Below are 17036 nucleotides of genomic sequence, written 5' to 3'. Positions count from 1 at the left end.
ATTTTGGGTTTTACTGATTAGATTCATTTGTTATAGAAATGGCTAGTTTATACTATTATGGAAAAGTAAAAAGTTGAGGTTTGATGTTAAGGCTTCATTCTACTGCAACAGAGGAAGTTGGAAGTCAATGCCTTTTCTTTTCCCCTTCTCCCCCTCACTTTTTTTCCCCTTCTTCCTCCCCACTGTGTCCTACTATTTGTTTTTGTATTTTTGTATTTTATTCCATAATCTAATAATTCAGACTGGAAATATAGCAAAGGAAAATATTTTCCCCCACTCTGCTTTGTCCTGTTTTCCCCCCTGGAAATGGCTGCTAGCAACACACGAGGGGATACTTTCCTAAGAATTCACAATTCAAGAATACTAATGTTAACTTGAATTGCCAACAAAGTTCTGTCTCTGACAAAAGAGAACACAAAATTGCTTCAGCTCATTCCTCTCCCCCTCCTGCTATCTCTTCTCTAGGACAGTCACGTACCACTTGCCAGGTGGCAAAGCCCTGTATTAGAGATTGAGTTACTTGCATTTTCTTGATAAATGCACAAGATGTGTTAAAATCCCTTTTCTTCCTAAATGATCAACCATGGAAATACAGTTAAATTATCTTGTTCTGCCAACTCCTCTATGCAAATTGGAGCCCAATACAAAACTTTAAAGCAGGGGTGTCAAACTCAATTTCATTCAGCATCATGCTTGCCATTGGGGGGCTGGGTGGGTGTGGCTGGCATGGGCATGGCCAGCTCCATGTCACTCACGTCAGGCACCTGTGCAGGCCTGGGCAAGAATGAGGCACATCCGAGGGTGAGGAAGGGTGGGTGGGACAGGGGGCGAGCGCCAGGGCATGGTCCACTGGAGGAGCCTCACTGAGCCTCAGGCTGTGTACGGGGGCCCTGGACAGTGGCATGGACTGCCCAGAGACCTGGGCAGCGGAGGTCAAGTTCCCAGCCCGGTCCTTAAGCTCACACAGCACCAGGACTCCACAGCCCTGCCTAGCCTAACTGCACTTCCCCAAGGGGGTGCCCAGCTGCACTTATCTCCTCCTCAATGCTGCTGCTGCTGTGCTCACTCTCCTTGGCCAGATTGCTCATGGTGGGTGCAGGAGACAAAGTGCATGAGTCAAAGGGAAGCACACTCCCTCTCCATGCGAGGAAATCTGGCTTTGTAACCAAAGCATCCTCAGCAATAGGATGGGAGACCACCAGGGGAAGGCAAAAGGGCAACAGGGTTGCTGGTGGCCAAGTGCTAAAGCAGGACTTCCCTCAGACCCTCCCTCCCTCCCTCTTATTCCAATCTCCTTCCTTCCTTCCTTCCTTCCTTCCTTCCTTCCTTCCTTCCTTCCTTCCTTCCTTCCTTCCTTCCTTCCTTCCTTCCTTCCTTCTCTTTCCTTCCTTTCTCCCTCCCGTTCTTCCCTGCCTCCCTCCTTTTCATTCCCATCTCCTTCCTTCCCTTGCTTTTTTCCTGTTTCCCTCCCCTCCTTCCTTCCTTCCTTCTCTCTGTGCCCAGGAAGGGACGAGGAGAGGGGGAGAGGTTGGCAGCACTTCTCTCAAAGAATAAGAGTTGGAAGAGACTTTTTAGATCTTTAGTCCAAGCTCCTGCTCAAGCACGGGATATATACCATTCCAGACAATGGAATATCCAATCTCTACTAAAAGCCTCCAGTGATGGAGCATCTATAATTTCTGAAGGCAAGCCTTTTCACTGGTTATTTGTTTTCACAAGTCCTTAGTTCTAGGTTGGTTTTCTTCTTGATTAGTTTCCATCTATTATTTGCCTTCTGATGCTTTGGAAAATAGGTTGACCCCTTCTTCTCTGTGGCAGCCCATCAAATATTGGAACACTGCTATCACGTCACCACCCCTAGTCCTTTTCACTAAGCTAGACATACCCAATTCCCACAAACATTTGTCATATGTTTTAGCCTCCAGCCCCCTAATCATCTATGTTTACCATCCATTTAGACCAGATGGACCCCCTGGTTTGGTTTATAGAACAGTGGCTACAAGCAGAGCCTTCTCAGAGACAGCACCCCCATTATAAAACTTTCTCCCAAGGAAAATATGAACAGTGCAACCCTCACCCATTTAGAGGCAACTCCAAACACACTGTTCAACCAGGCATTTGTAAAAGAACAACACATTTTATGGTCTTAAAATATTTACTTTTAATATTGTTTTAAGCAGTGTTAGTGATGCTTTACAAGAGCTGTCTGGATTTCTCAGAAACTTTTAATTTCAAATTAGATGTTGATTTAATAAATTAGGCAGAAGAAACAAATGTTTAAATACATCTAAATCCCACAGACCTACTGCCTCCTAGGCACATACTGCAGAGAAAATAAGGCATTGCATTTCTAGCCAGCATAAGCACAGGATGATGGGAACTGTGGTTCATGACACCCAAAATATATTAGTTTGGGTATGGCTGGATTAAATTATAAAAGAGCAGATAAAGGAAAGTATTTTTGTCTCTGACAAAATAATTTGGGGGGGGGAGTTGACTCGGCCTTTTAATTTCAACTCACACCAATTCCTAACTTCCCATTCAATCCAAAGAGTTTTATTATTGCCTAGATTTTAGGGAGGGGAGGAGGCAAGAATAGACCACAAAGCTAATCTGCAAGTTTGCTCTCTAGCCGCCTGCACACCACCTTCATGTGTATGTGTGTATGTGTATGAGAGACAGGGAGAGAGATCCCTTTTTTGTAAAACCTTTACAAAAAGAAGAGGGGGGAGAAAGGTGGAAGCTCTCCTTTTTTTGTAAAACCTCGGCTTCCTCCTCTCCTCCTGGCTCTCTCTCTGTGTCTCTGTCTCTCTTACACACACACACACACACACACACACACACTTCCTGTTTTCTCCTCCTTGTCCTTTTCCTCAGCTGCACCTGAATGGAGTGGGAGGAAGTTAAAAAAAGGGGGGGTGGAAGAATGGGGAAAGCTCTCCTTTTTTTGTAACACCTCGGCTTCCTCCACTTACTCCTCTTCCACTCCTGACCAGGCCTGATGGGGTTAAGCTGGGAGGGGAGGAGTGGGCTAAAGCAAATGAGGTGCTGTTGCTGCTGCATGCCACCAGCCCGGAGCGCTCTCGCTGTTTCGGCTCGCTGTTTCCTGCACGTGCTCCAAGGCATCCTGCTGGGTTGCGGTGAACCAGGGCTGGGGCAGCAGGAGCTGGTCCCTTGCCATTTCTGGGACAGCCCCGGGGGGGGGCAAATCTGGGCCCTCCCCGGGCCGCATCCGGCCCACGGGCCTTGTGTTTGACATGTCTGCTTTAAAGGATTTTGCCAGACTACTGCTGTTTATTTTAGAGCAGATGGGAAAAAACTATGGGTCTCCAAATGTGGATGTCTAAATTCCATCACTTCAGTGTTCCTAGGAGCTATGATTGGACTACAGGCTTGGCTGAGTTTTATTAAGGACTTCACTGAGTAGAAAAATTAAGCAACTCACCTTTCATATTCAACACACAAACCGCTATCTGCATGCACTCTCACACCACCACCCAGCACAGATCAACTCCGTAGGCAAGACACTCATCTCTAGAACAAAACACTTAGCTGACGAACAACACCTAAAAACTGAACTACACACTCTCACCAATGTACTAACATCCAATGGATTCCAAAGAAATAAGATTTCCAACCTAATCCAAAAAAGAAACCCCCACTAAAATCCAAGACAAAGAACAAGAAAACGGCAAAGCCCTCCTCCCATACATAAAAGGCACGACAGACAGAATCAGCAAGATCCTCCACAAACATAACATCAAGACAGCATTCTGCACAAACAGAAAAATATCCACCATCCTAAGAAACCCCAAAGACAAAATTGAGTTAGAAAATCAAGGAGTATATGAAATTCCATGCACCGCTTGCCCCACCACATACATTGGACAAACCAACAGAAGAATAAGTGCACTCATTGAAGTACATAAGAACTCAGTCAAAAAAGAGGAACCAACTTCTTCCCTGGTCCAACACTTTAAAGCCACAGGACATGAAATTGACTTTAAAAAGACCAGAACTATCACCAAAACTGAACACTTTAATAACAGAATAATCAGAGAAGCCATCGAGATAGAAAAATGCCCACACAGCATGAACAAGCGAGATGATACCTCCCGCCTACCAGCCATTTGGAAACCCGCCCTTATTGACAAACGAGTCCCTAACACAAGGAATGACACCAGACCCACACTCACGAAAACCACACAGGATATCACCACCACACATCCACGCAAAAAGCAAACCCAAACCCACACCGATGATGAGGCATGACCACAAACCAAAAGCCAAACCACAGCTGCATCATTAGCCACTTTAAATCCATTCAATCCATACATGAAGCAAACTGACACCCGCCATGAAGATGAGGCACGACCACGAACCCGAAGCAAACAACAGCAACGCAGCTCACCATCTCAAATCCCCCTGCAACTCAGACTAACCTGAGCATAACAAAGCCCCCACCCAAACAGAACACTCCCCCATCCAATCAGAGCACAGCCAACCCACCATCCAATCAGAGCACAGCCAAGCCCCTAACCAATCAGAACACACCTCCACCCAATCAGAACACAGCCAAGCTCACACCCAATCAGTTCATACCCCCACTGGCAGTTAAAAGGAAGAAACAGCTACGATCGCACATTGCTCCTAGAAGCATGAAGCCGAAAACACCAGCCTGAAGATGATGAATAGGACTTCATTGAAACGTCGCCAAGACACTTCCAATTTGACGCGGGAGAAAACCCGAACAACCAAAGACCTATATACAAACACCCGCGAAAACCTCCGAATGTCCTTACTTTTGGTACTCCTTACCAAACCCTAAAAAGACATTTACAAAAACATAAAATACCTAAACACTTCAACCCAACCAATAATAACAAAAAAACACCATCCCACCTACTTATCAAACCCCAAACCAACACAATAGATATCCTTTCTACAACACAATCCTTTTCATCAAACTTAAGTAAAGAATATAACTCCAACACAACCATGACAACTCACACAACCAACACACCACGTTCTGATATTTTCACACACAGAAACAACAACCCCCCTGACCACAACATCCAGGACACAAACATCCAAAACACAAATCCTGCAACCTAACAAGACACACAACAAAACATACACACACAACACCTAAGTAACAACAGAATATTAAGACCAAGACCAAAACTCCCCCCTGCAATGAAATATGACTTATCACGTTTAATGGAACAAAATATTACAGCCCAATTCCCAAATACCACAAAACCACCCACAACTAATAAGCATAACAAACGACCACACACAAACATTCCAAATGACCATACCCAATGAAACACACACACACATAGCAATCCTACACCAAAGAAACTATACAATCCAAGAGGCTGGCTTCTTTAACAGAGACGATTTCACAGTTTCCTAAAAAGGGGGAGCGAGGGCAGGCAAATCATTCACATGCCCCATGAGGGCATCTGCTTTCTCTCTCCACAGATCCAACCCCGCAGCTCCTGCATGCGATATAGTGAAACGAACCTCCAAGCTGCACCTCACGGAAGGAATCCAACCGGCACAAGACTGAGCACGAAGCCCTAAGAACTTCGCACCAAACAGGTGATAGGTGCACTGGATCTACGCGCCAAACAGCTGACAAGCACGACTTTTGAAAATGGTCTTGAGACTGACTGCTTTATGCCTTTAAGAGCTTCTTAAGCACGCTATGTGCACATGCCTCACTGCAATTGTTGTTTAACTGTTATGTAAATTTATACGCATATTCCCCCCTTCTCATTTAGCCCTTTGCTCTGATGATGTCAACAGGTTGTTAACAAAAGCTCAGCAATTAATAAGAAAAGCCTTTTATCTTACATCCCAGAGCTCTTTATTTTTATCTGATTGACTATAAATGTCCATTCCTAGGATTCCAATATTCAAAATTATTAAAGACATATATATGTGTATATATATATATATGTATGTGTTTTCTGAGGTTTTCGCGTGTGTTTGTACGTAGGTCTTTGGTTGTTCGGGTTTTCTCCCGCGTAAAATTGGAAGTGTCTTGGTGACGTTTCGACGAAGTCCCATTCGTCATCTTCAGGCTGGTGCTTTCAGCTTCATGCTTTAAGGAGGAAGAAACAGCTAAGACCACACATTGCTCCTTGAAGCACGAAGCTGAAAACACCAGCCTGAAGATGACGAATGGGACTTCGTCGAAACATCGCCAAGACACTTCCAATTTTACGCGGGAGAAAACCCGAACAACCAAAGACCTATATATATATATATATATATATATATATATATATATATATATATATATATATATACACACATATACATACATACATACATACATACATACATACATACATACATACATACTATGGCATTTGGAACTAATAAGATCTTATGACTGGCATTTCACTTCTTCCATTTGTAGTTTACTAAGTGTAAATAGTAACTTTTTAATTATAGCTTCTATATTGCAATATATATCTATATAATTGCTAGGAGATGAAAATGACTCGATGGCACATAAACAATCAGTGTTGTAAGATTTGTTTTTCTGAAAATCGATTGAAACTATTTTCTTCCATTTATACTGAAGATAATGTTATTTTTATTCAAATTACTATGGAGTCACTAATTAAAACATTATTCTGTTATTGACTTCCGGTTCCAGTTCGCGGCGTCCCTAGTCACACGGAGAGACTCGTCTCCTTGTCGGCTAGTCTTCCCTCTGCCAGTAGACCCTTATGCAGGTCAAAAGTCACCCTGGAGGGTGCGACTTCTGTCGAGGAGGCTCTGCTCAGCTGATGAGGAGCGGCAGCTCCTTCAGCTGTCCGAGCTATCTCTGAGGGCCGACGGAGAAGAAGATTGGCAAGTAAAATGGCCGATCACCCTGCTGCTTCAAACCGCAAGTCAAAGAACATCTAAGCTGTAAAAACCCCTGTGGTGAATCCGGGTGCGATTTTTTTTTTTTGCTATTCTCTCTATTTTATTTTGTTTTTGGTACCTGTAAGAGCCTTGTTGGAATTATTTCCCTGGCTTGAAAAGGCAGCCTCTACATTCTTTGGGAAGAAAGGCATTCTATAAAAATAGAACAAAATTTTAAAGACTATATTTTACTCTTATATTTTGGGGGGTACAGAAAAAAAATTTTTTTCCTCTCTTTCTAAGAACTGTACTATCATCCTATGCTGGAAGATTATTTCTTTTTTCACATTATACTCTAAAAGATAGAAAAAAGGAAATGGTGTCTGGAAAAGACCTTTCATAATTTACTGAGGACATCTAGTGGCAAAAATTTAATACTGCAATTTCTGGTTACTTGGAACCTGACCTTCAAAATATTTTTGAAGAGAAAAGATAAGTTGTGCAGCTGTGGGAACTGTGGGGGTGGATATTGCCTAAAATTATATCAAATATATCCTCCAAATATATCGTACACTTATATTGGAAAATATCTATGAGGCTACTGCAGAAATATGTGCTACAATGAAAAAGTTTACTACAGAACTAAGATCCAGAAATTTCACTTCAAACACTCAAATGAATGTCCAGGCTACATCTGACTATGGTACAAATTAAAACATACTAGAAGAGGAATCAACAGAGATAAAAGAGGAACTTATTCTATCTTACAAACCTTCCATCTGCAACTTAGAGGAACAGAAGAAGCAAAGACTTGAGACTTCAAACTACAAAGCAACAATGCTTCAAGGCAGAGAGAAACCAATGTCTAATGTAGAGGATGGGATTTTTATCCTTTCAAAGGCTACTGCAAGCAACAAAAATAGATTTATTGGCTGAAAGGGAAGCATGTTTATGAAAACCTGCCTGGCACAGAAAAAAAGCCAGAATTAGACTGAAAAGAGAAATTTAAAATTGTGTAATGGATTAAAAGGCAATGTTGGATTTATGGATTGTTTTAAGGATTATGATTTAGAGTTAGAAGCAAGAATATATATATATATATATATATATATATATATATATATATATATATATATATATATATATGGTTAATAACACTAAAAATATGAACCCTGGGAAATATTCATATTTAAAATAAGGTGAGCACCAGGGTGATAAAACTATAAAAGTTTAATTTAATTTAAAAACGCCAAGCTTTCGCCGTCACCTGCTGGCATCCTCAGGGCTTAAAACGCCAGGGAGTGAGAGAGTCTCTTATAAGCAAGCCAAAGTCTGCGCCCGGCTCCTCGATCTCGTCATCGGACCTAATTGGTTGGATTGTGCTCCAGTGACTCGTTTCTTCCTGCATCCCTTTTTTTTGTGTGTGTCCTCATTTGCCTTCTTTTCTTTGAGCTCTAAAGTAGGTGGAGCAGCCTCCTTACCTCTCTGATTGTCTCTGTTCTCTCCCTCGGGTTTGTCTAGTGGTTTGCATTTCTCCTTCTCCTTCTCCCAATCCACATCTGCACGACTATTCTCTCTCTGAATGTTTTCCCTTTCATCCCTAGTACCTCCCCCTTGTGCCCAACTGCTGTCAAGATAGTCACATGTACCACTCTGGGTTAACTGGGGTGTAGTAGTAAGCTGGGATGATTCAATAAGTTGTTTGTCTATGCAGCCAGTCTCGTAGATGCGGTCAAACCCATTTAACATGCTCCCCCCCTTTTCTTTCGTCTCCTGCACTCTTTTTCCCCGCGTTATAAACGGAGGTCTCGGTCTGGGGGGAGGTGGGGTTACGATCTTTCCGAACGTCACAGCATTCCTCTTCCATCCTCCTCCTCGCTCCGTTGCCTCTCATTCTTGCGTGCCTGTGACAAGGATCTTTGGAGTCGATGGGTGCTGTTGATGTGAGGCGCGGTAGGCTGATCCCGTAAGCTCCGCCCTCTTGCGCGTTCCTCCATCTGGGTTCGCTCTTCTCTCCGCTCTCCAGAGTGTCCATCAGCTCGCAGTCGCTCCTAGAGCTATCCCACACCCCATACATCCCCAACTCGGTCGGCATTATAGAACGGAGGGGTCGTCCCATCTTCTTCGGATCGATTGTCCTACTCCTCTCGAGCCGTAGATGAGGTGTTGATTTTAACAATCCCCCCCCATCTCCGTCTATATTGCTTTCTGCCGTATCAATTGGAAAGTCCCTGGTGTTCATAGTATGGGGATTCTGGGTTTTAGTTTTTATCGCCCTCCTGGTCTTTTGGGAGCGCGTCAACATTGTGGGGGTGGTGGGGGTTCTCAGACATTGTTCTTCATCTTCTGGGTTGTCCATGACTAGTCGGGGGGGTTGGCATGTTCTCCTTGGTTTTTCCACTAGGTCTGCCATCGAGCCGTCGGTAACGGGATGGGTAACTGGCCGCACTCCATGATCTTAATGTCAAGTGTGCAGAGCAGAGGTCAATGTGTCGATTAATGGAGTTACTATTGGAAAGCCATGCCTCTTTAAGAAGGCGGCCTCTCTTTGTACTGTCACTTGCCAAGATGCATACCTCATTAAAATTAAAGCGGTGGCCCAATTCTGCCATGTGAACCCATATCTGGGAGTGCTGCTCGCCCCTTTTCACTGCTAGTCTGTGCTCATGGACCCTAGTCTTCACTCGTTTTGAAGTCTCCCCAACATAGTTACATGGGCAGTCCATACAATCGATCCTATATATGGCTGCCGATCTTTCCATGCTGGGGAGCGGGTCCTTGGGGCGCATGATGGCGGCCCGTAGCGTTTGGTTGGGTCTATGTGCTACCTTTATGTTATACGGCGCCAAAATTCTCGCAGTAGCCTCTGAGACATTGCAGATATAGGGGAGGGTGACACGTGTTGTCTGTGGCACCAGTTCACGGGGTGGTGGGTTACTCCGAGATTCCGATGGTATACTAAACCGATTAATGAATCTTACCGGGTACCCATTGCACCTACATACTTGGAAAAGGTGGTTTCTTTCCTCTTTCTTTGCTTTGGCAGTACTGCAATGTGACTCCACTCGTTTGAATAGAGTTCTGACACAACTGACCTTATGGGCTGTCGGATGGTTACTCTCAAAATGGAGAATCCTGTCTGTACAAGTTGCTTTTCAGTATACCTTGGTGGTCAAAGATCCATCCAGTTGGCGTTGGACCAATACATCTAAGAATGCCAATACGCCCTGATTTTCCTCCTCCATGGTGAACTGGATGTCTGGGTATACCGAATTCAAAATACCCATAAAGTCAGTCTTGTGCTGCTTCTTGATGACTACAAACGTGTCGTCCACATAGTGGGCCCAAAATTTTGGTTGGTACTGGGCCATCGCTATGTGTTCCAAACGTTGGAGCACCACCTCTGCTATTACACTGGAGATCGGAGACCCCACTGGTGTTCCCTTAATTTGTTCGAATATAGTGCCCTGAAAGGTGAAGTAGGTCTTTAAGCAGACTCCCACCAGTTTAATAAGATCCTCCGTCTGGAGGGAGTCCTGATGTTGTTCTTGGTCTCCTTGATTCAACCGGTCTTTAAGGACTGTAACCGCAAGGTCCTGCGGGATGGAAGTGAACAAGGAGACCACATCAAAAGAGACCATGAGTTCGTCTTCCTCCACCCTCAGGGCTCTCATTCTATTCAGAAATTTGTCTGCCGATCTCACAGTGGTGTTATTATTACTGGCCAAGTGGCAGATACGTACGCTCAGCCACTTGGCCAATTCCGAGGTAGGGGTGCCCCTGAATGCGACAATAGGGTGGAGGAGGATGCTGGTTTTGTGTATCTTGGGCAGCCCATAGAACCTGGCAAGAGCCGAGTCGCCAGGGCGTACCCTTCTCAGCACATCCTCCCCCATCCTCCTATTCCGTTTTAAGTCATCAAGAAGCTTGTTGATATGGTTTCTAAGAGTGGTGGTGGGATCTTTATTCACTACTCTATATGCAGTACTGTCATTGAGCAATTCAAGTGCCTTGTTTATATATACCTCCTTGTCCATGACAACAGTTGCCCTCCCCTTATCCGCTGGAAGTATGACAATGGTGTCATCTTTTTTAAGCTGGGTCAGGGCTTCCCTTTCACTCTCAGATAGTGTTTGGTAGCGTCTGTGGTTCATTATAAGGCCTGTGACTTGTTGTCTAATAGAACTCCTGACCTCTTCCCCTGCTCCGATATGGTATAAGGCAGGCTCTAATGCTGCTATGAAGTCAAGGGTGTCCGCATCTGCAAGATTGTGGCCCACATCCCGTTGTAATAGGGAAAGTTGTGACTGGGTTAATATTTTAGTAGACAAATTGCATACCACTCTTCTTGATGAGGTGCTGTTGTGGGAGTCACGTAGCAGGTTCATTCTCCTTAGGAATGTCTCCGTCATATAACGAGTTGTTTGTTCTGTAGCTTGTTGAATGTGCCGGTCCAGCATCCAAAAATGCTGGTTTGTCAACTCTAAACTGCAATAATTCCGATGGTCTTGGATCCATGCTTTTAAGTTCCTAATACATCTATGTTGGTCGTTGATCAAGGCGTGCAAAGTGCACCGCTGGAATTGGCGGACTGCTTGTCGGCATTCCAAGGAATCAACTGTCGGTCTCCTCCTCAGCAATTTTGGGGCCAGATTCTCCTTAATACAGCCGTGAAGAAATGCTAGCTTACAGTAATTAGATGAAACGCGCTGTGCAAACTTCTCCCACTTCCTGGCTCTGAGCAGAACTGCTCTATCATATTCATGGTTAATAACACTAAAAATATGAACCCTGGAAATATTCATATTTAAAATAAGGTGAGCACCAGGGTGATAAAACTATAAAAGTTTAATTTAATTTAAAAACGCCAAGCTTTCGCCGTCACCTGCCGGCATCCTCAGGGCTTAAAACGCCAGGGAATGAGAGAGTCTCTTATAAGCAAGCCAAAGTCTGCGCCCGGCTCCTCGATCTCGTCATCGGACCTAATTGGTTGGATTGTGCTCTGGTGACTCGTTTCTTCCTGCACCCCTTTTTTTTGTGTGTGTCCTCATTTGCCTTCTTTTCTTTGCTCTAAAGTAGGTGGAGCAGCCTCCTTACCTCTCTGATTGTCTCTGTTCTCTCCCTCGGGTTTGTCTAGTGGTTTGCATTTCTCCTTCTCCTTCTACCAATCCACATCTGCACGACTATTCTCTCTCTGAATGTTTTCCCTTTCATCCCTAGTACCTCCCCCTTGTGCCCAACTGCTGTCAAGATGGTCACATGTACCACTCTGGGTTAACTTGGGTGTAGTAGTAAGCTGGGATGATTCAATAAGTTGTTTGTCTATGCAGCCAGTCTCGTAGATGCGGTCAAACCCATTTAACATGCTCCCCCCCTTTTCTTTCGTCTCCTGCACTCTTTTTCCCCGCGTTATAAACGGTGGTCTCGGTCTGGGGGGAGGTGGGGTTACGATCTTTCCGAACATCACAGCATTCCTCTTCCATCCTCCTCCTCGCTCCGTTGCCTCTCATTCTTGCGTGCCTGTGACAAGGATCTTTGGAGTCGATGGGTGCTGTTGATGTGAGGCGTGGTAGGCTGATCCCATAAGCTCCGCCCTCTTGTGCGTTCCTCCATCCGGGTTCGCTCTTCTCTCCGCTCTCCAGAGTGTCCATCGGCTCGCAGTCGCTCCTAGAGCTATCCCACACCCCATACATCCCCAACTCGGTCGGCATTATAGAACGGAGGGGTCGTCCCATCTTCTTCGGATCGATCGTCCTACTCCTCTCGAGCCGTAGATACTACGAACACCAGGGACTTTCCAATTGATACGGCAGAAAGCAATATAGACGGAGATGGGGGCGATTGTTAAAATCAACACCTCATCTACGGCTCTAGAGGAGTAGGACGATCGATCCGAAGAAGAAGGGAGGGAGGAAGTGAGTGGTTGTGTGGATGTAAGTAAGAGCTATAAGAAAGAATCACTGAAGGCTGTAAGTGAAGCAAGGATTAGTTGGCTTGGACCTGTTACAAGGTCCATGCGTAGAGTTTAGGTGTGGCTATGCTTATAAGCAGGTTTCCTCACTAACTGGCTTGTATCCTGACGATGATGGCAGATGTTAGCCATCGAAAGCTTGATTTTATTTATTAAAACCCTGGTGTTTTATTTCCTGGTGATCGCTTCCTTTTTTACTGAAATGTATGTACCCAGGAATCACTATTCTTCAATTTTTAATGTAATTTTATATATATATATATATATATATATATATATATATATATATATATATATATGTTTTCTGAGGTATTTGTATGTAGGTCTTTGGTTGTTCGGGTTTTCTCCCGTGTAAAATTGGAAGTGTCTTGGCGACGTTTCGACGAAGTCCCATTCGTCATCTTCAGGCTGGTGTTTTCAGCTTCGTGCTTCGAGCAGCAATGTGTGGTCTTAGCTGTTTCTTCCTTTTAACTGCCAGTGGGGGTATGAACTGATTGGGTGGGAGCTTGGCTGTGTTCTGATTGGGTGGAGGTGTGTTCTGATTGGTTAGGGGCGTGGCTGTGCTCTGATTGGCTGGGGGTTGGCTGTGCTCTGATTGGCTGGGGGGTTGGCTGTGCTCTGATTGGCTGGGGGAGTGTTCTGTTTGGTTGTGCTCAGGTTAGTCTGAGTTGCAGAGGGGTTTAAGATTTTGGGCTGCCTTGCTATTTTTTGGCTTCGCGTTCGTGGTCGTGCCTCATCTTCATGGAGGGTGTCAGTTTGCTTCATGTATGGATTGGAGGGGTTTAAAGTGGCTAATGATGCAGCTGTGGTCTGGCTTCTGGTTTGTGGTCGTGCCTCATCATCAGTGTGGCTTTGGGTTTGTTTTTTGCGTGGATGTGTGGTGGTGACATCCTGTGTGGTTTTTGTGAGTGTGGGTCTGGTATCATTTTTTGTGTTAGGGAGTCGTTTGTCAATAAGGGCGGGTTTCCAAATGGTTGGTAGGCGGGAGGTATCATCTCGCTTGTTCATGCTGTGTGGGCGTTTTTCTATCTCGATGGCTTCTCTGATTATTCTGTTATTAAAATGTTCACTTTTGGCAATGGTTCTGGTATTTTTAAAGTCAATTTCATGTCCTGTGGCTTTAAGGTGTTGGACCAGGGAAGATGTTGGTTCCTCTTTTTTGACTGAGTTCTTATGTTCTTCAATGCGTGCACTTATTCTTCTGTTGGTTTGTCCGATGTATGTGGTGGGACAAGTGGTGCATGGGATTTCGTATACTCCTTGATTTTCTAATTCAATTTTATCTTTGGGGTTTCTAAGGATGGTGGATATTTTTCTGTTTGTGCAGAATGCTGTTTTGATGTTGTGTTTATGGAGGATCTTACTGATTCTGTCTGTGGTGCCTTTTATGTATGGGAGGAGGGCTTTGCCGTTTTCTTGTTCTTTGTCTTGGATTTTAGTGGGGGTTTCTTTTTGGATTAGGTTTGTAATCTTATTTCTATGGAATCCATTGGATGTTAGTACATTGGTGAGAGTGTGTAGTTCGGGTTTTAGGTGTTGTTCGTCAGCTAAGCGTTTTGTTCTGGAGATGAGTGTCTTGGCTACAGAGTTGATCTGTGCTGGGTGGTGGTGTGAGAGAGCGTGCAGATAGCGGTTTGTGTGTGTTTTCTTCTGGTAGATGGTGTGTCCTAGGGAGCCATTGGATTTCTTGTAGACTAAGACATCCAGGAAGGGAAGTTGGTTGTTAGCTTCTGTTTCCATGGTGAACTGTATTTTGGGGTGTAGGCTGTTGAGGTGTGTGAGGAAGTTGTCCAGTTTTTCTTTCCCATGTGGCCAGACTAACCTGAGCACAACCAAACAGAACACTCCCCCAGCCAATCAGAGCACAGCCAACCCCCCAGCCAATCAGAGCACAGCCAAGCCCCTAACCAATCAGAACACACCTCCACCCAATCAGAACACAGCCAAGCTCCCACCCTATCAGTTCATACCCCCACTGGCAGTTAAAAGGAAGAAACAGCTAAGACCACACATTGCTGCTCGAAGCACAAAGCTGAAAACACCAGCCTGAAGATGACGAATGGGACTTCGTCGAAACGTCGCCAAGACACTTCCAATTTTACGCGGGAGAAAACCCGAACAACCAAAGACCTACACACAAACACCCGCGAAAACCTCAGAATATATATATATATGTGTGTGTGTGTGTGTGTGTGTGTGTGTGTGTGTGTAATAATATTAAAAATATGAACCCTGGGTATATTCATGTTTAAAATAAAATGAGCATCAAGGTAGTTAAAACTATAAAAGTTTAATTTAAAAATGCCAAGCTTTCACCTTCACCTGCCGGCATCATCAGGGCTTAAAACACACGAATCGTTAACTAAAGGGGGTCTAGATTGTAGATGTCTCTCTTCTTTGTTGCCAGTTTCATCCAATGGTGCCCCCGCTGGTCGCCGGTGTCCTTGGAAATGGATAGGAATTCAAAAAAGGCAACACCTACTATGAGCGACGGCAGAATAACACCTTTGCTATGTGGCCACACCGATCAGAGCCACCAAGACATGCCTTCAATGGATGTACAGAAGACCAATACTTACAGCCGTCCCATTATGGGGGTGGTCACATGCTCCCGGAGAGCGGCGTTACGGAAGACTGAAAGAGAGGCAACCGGATTGAGAGTTGCACTGGATGGCACGAAGGAGGAGCATGGAGGATGCGATATGCTGGGAACAGTGGGGGGAAATAAAAGTGTGGATGAGATTGGTGGCAAGGATTGTGGAGGGATTGAAGGAGTGACAGGATTGAAGAATGCAAATGAGTGCGATGCGTGCCGGAGGAGTGGAGGAGAGAAACGTCCCGAGGAACACAGGAAGAAGAATCAACTCAATAGTGCAGAGGACCTTTTAATTTTGAGAAACACACGTTGCCTATATGACTCAGGAACTAAAGGGAGGGGGGAAGTGGGTGGTTGTGTGGATGTAAGTAAGAGCTATAAGAAAGAATCACTGAAGGCTGTAAGTGAAGTAAGGATTAGTTGGCTTGGACCTGTTACAAGGTCCATGCGTAGAGTTTAGGTGTGGCTATGCTTATAAGCAGGTTTCCTCACTAGCTGGCTTGTATCCTGACGATGATGGCAGATGTTAGCCATCGAAAGCTTGATTTTATTTATTAAAACCTTGGTGTTTTATTTCCTGGTGATCGCTTCCTTTTTTACTGAAATGTATGTACCCAGGAATCGTTATTCTTCAATTTTTAATGTAATATATATATATATATATATATATATATATATATATATATATATATATATATATATATATATATATATATATACACACATACATACATACATACATATATGGGTGATTTTTAGAACAGATATTTTAAATAGATTAAGAATGTACTTTTTGGAATAATAGATTTATTTTGGCGAAAATTATATATTGGAATTGAAAAAATGTTTTTTTTAGATTGGGATGGTTTTAATAATTAATGGAGTGTTTTAAATTAGTTAGATGATCTTTTTGTACAATAACATAGATGTGATAAGGTATGATAATCAATCAGATGACATTTGAAGTTTGTGTAATGAATTGAAATGAATTAAGGTTTAACATTTTTTTTAACTAAGATAGTTATTGTGTAGTGAAAGAAGAAATAAATGAGATTGGTGATAAAAGGAGGGATCAGAGAGATTAAGAACTAGAATACATCTGGAAGGGATACCTGAATTGATAATTTGCTGATTTAAGTTAAATTTGATTATGGTAATTGTAAACTGATAAAGTTTTAAAACAGGTTTAGTAGTAATAGAAATTTAATTTAGAAATGAAATATTTTAAACGTATTATGTTATTTGAGGGAAATAGAGAGGGGACAGTAAATGTATTAAGTTGAATTGTTTATGTTTTTACCTTTGAATGTCTGATACCCAAACACCACGGTGTGTCCTGAATACTTTTTATTAAAAATTAAAAAACCAATAAAATATTTTTTAAAAAATTATTCAGTTATTATTTATTTGCCATATATGTGCATGAAAAGAATCCATTACAGGTAATCCCCGAGTTACAAGCTGTTAACTTTAGATATATTTGTAGGCAGGTTTATCTGAACATGCATATATATCTGTGTAGTTAACAGGCCATAGTTCTGCTGATGTACAACTCTAAAAACAATACAAATATAATGAAGACAGGTTAATGAAATGGGT

This window comes from Crotalus tigris, unplaced genomic scaffold (assembly GCF_016545835.1).
Source record: "Crotalus tigris isolate CLP2741 ecotype Arizona unplaced genomic scaffold, ASM1654583v1 scf7180000019583.1695794, whole genome shotgun sequence".
Classification (NCBI taxonomy): domain Eukaryota; kingdom Metazoa; phylum Chordata; class Lepidosauria; order Squamata; family Viperidae; genus Crotalus; species Crotalus tigris.
The sequence above is the reverse complement of the archived record's forward strand: the minus strand, read 5'-3'. Positions refer to the sequence as shown.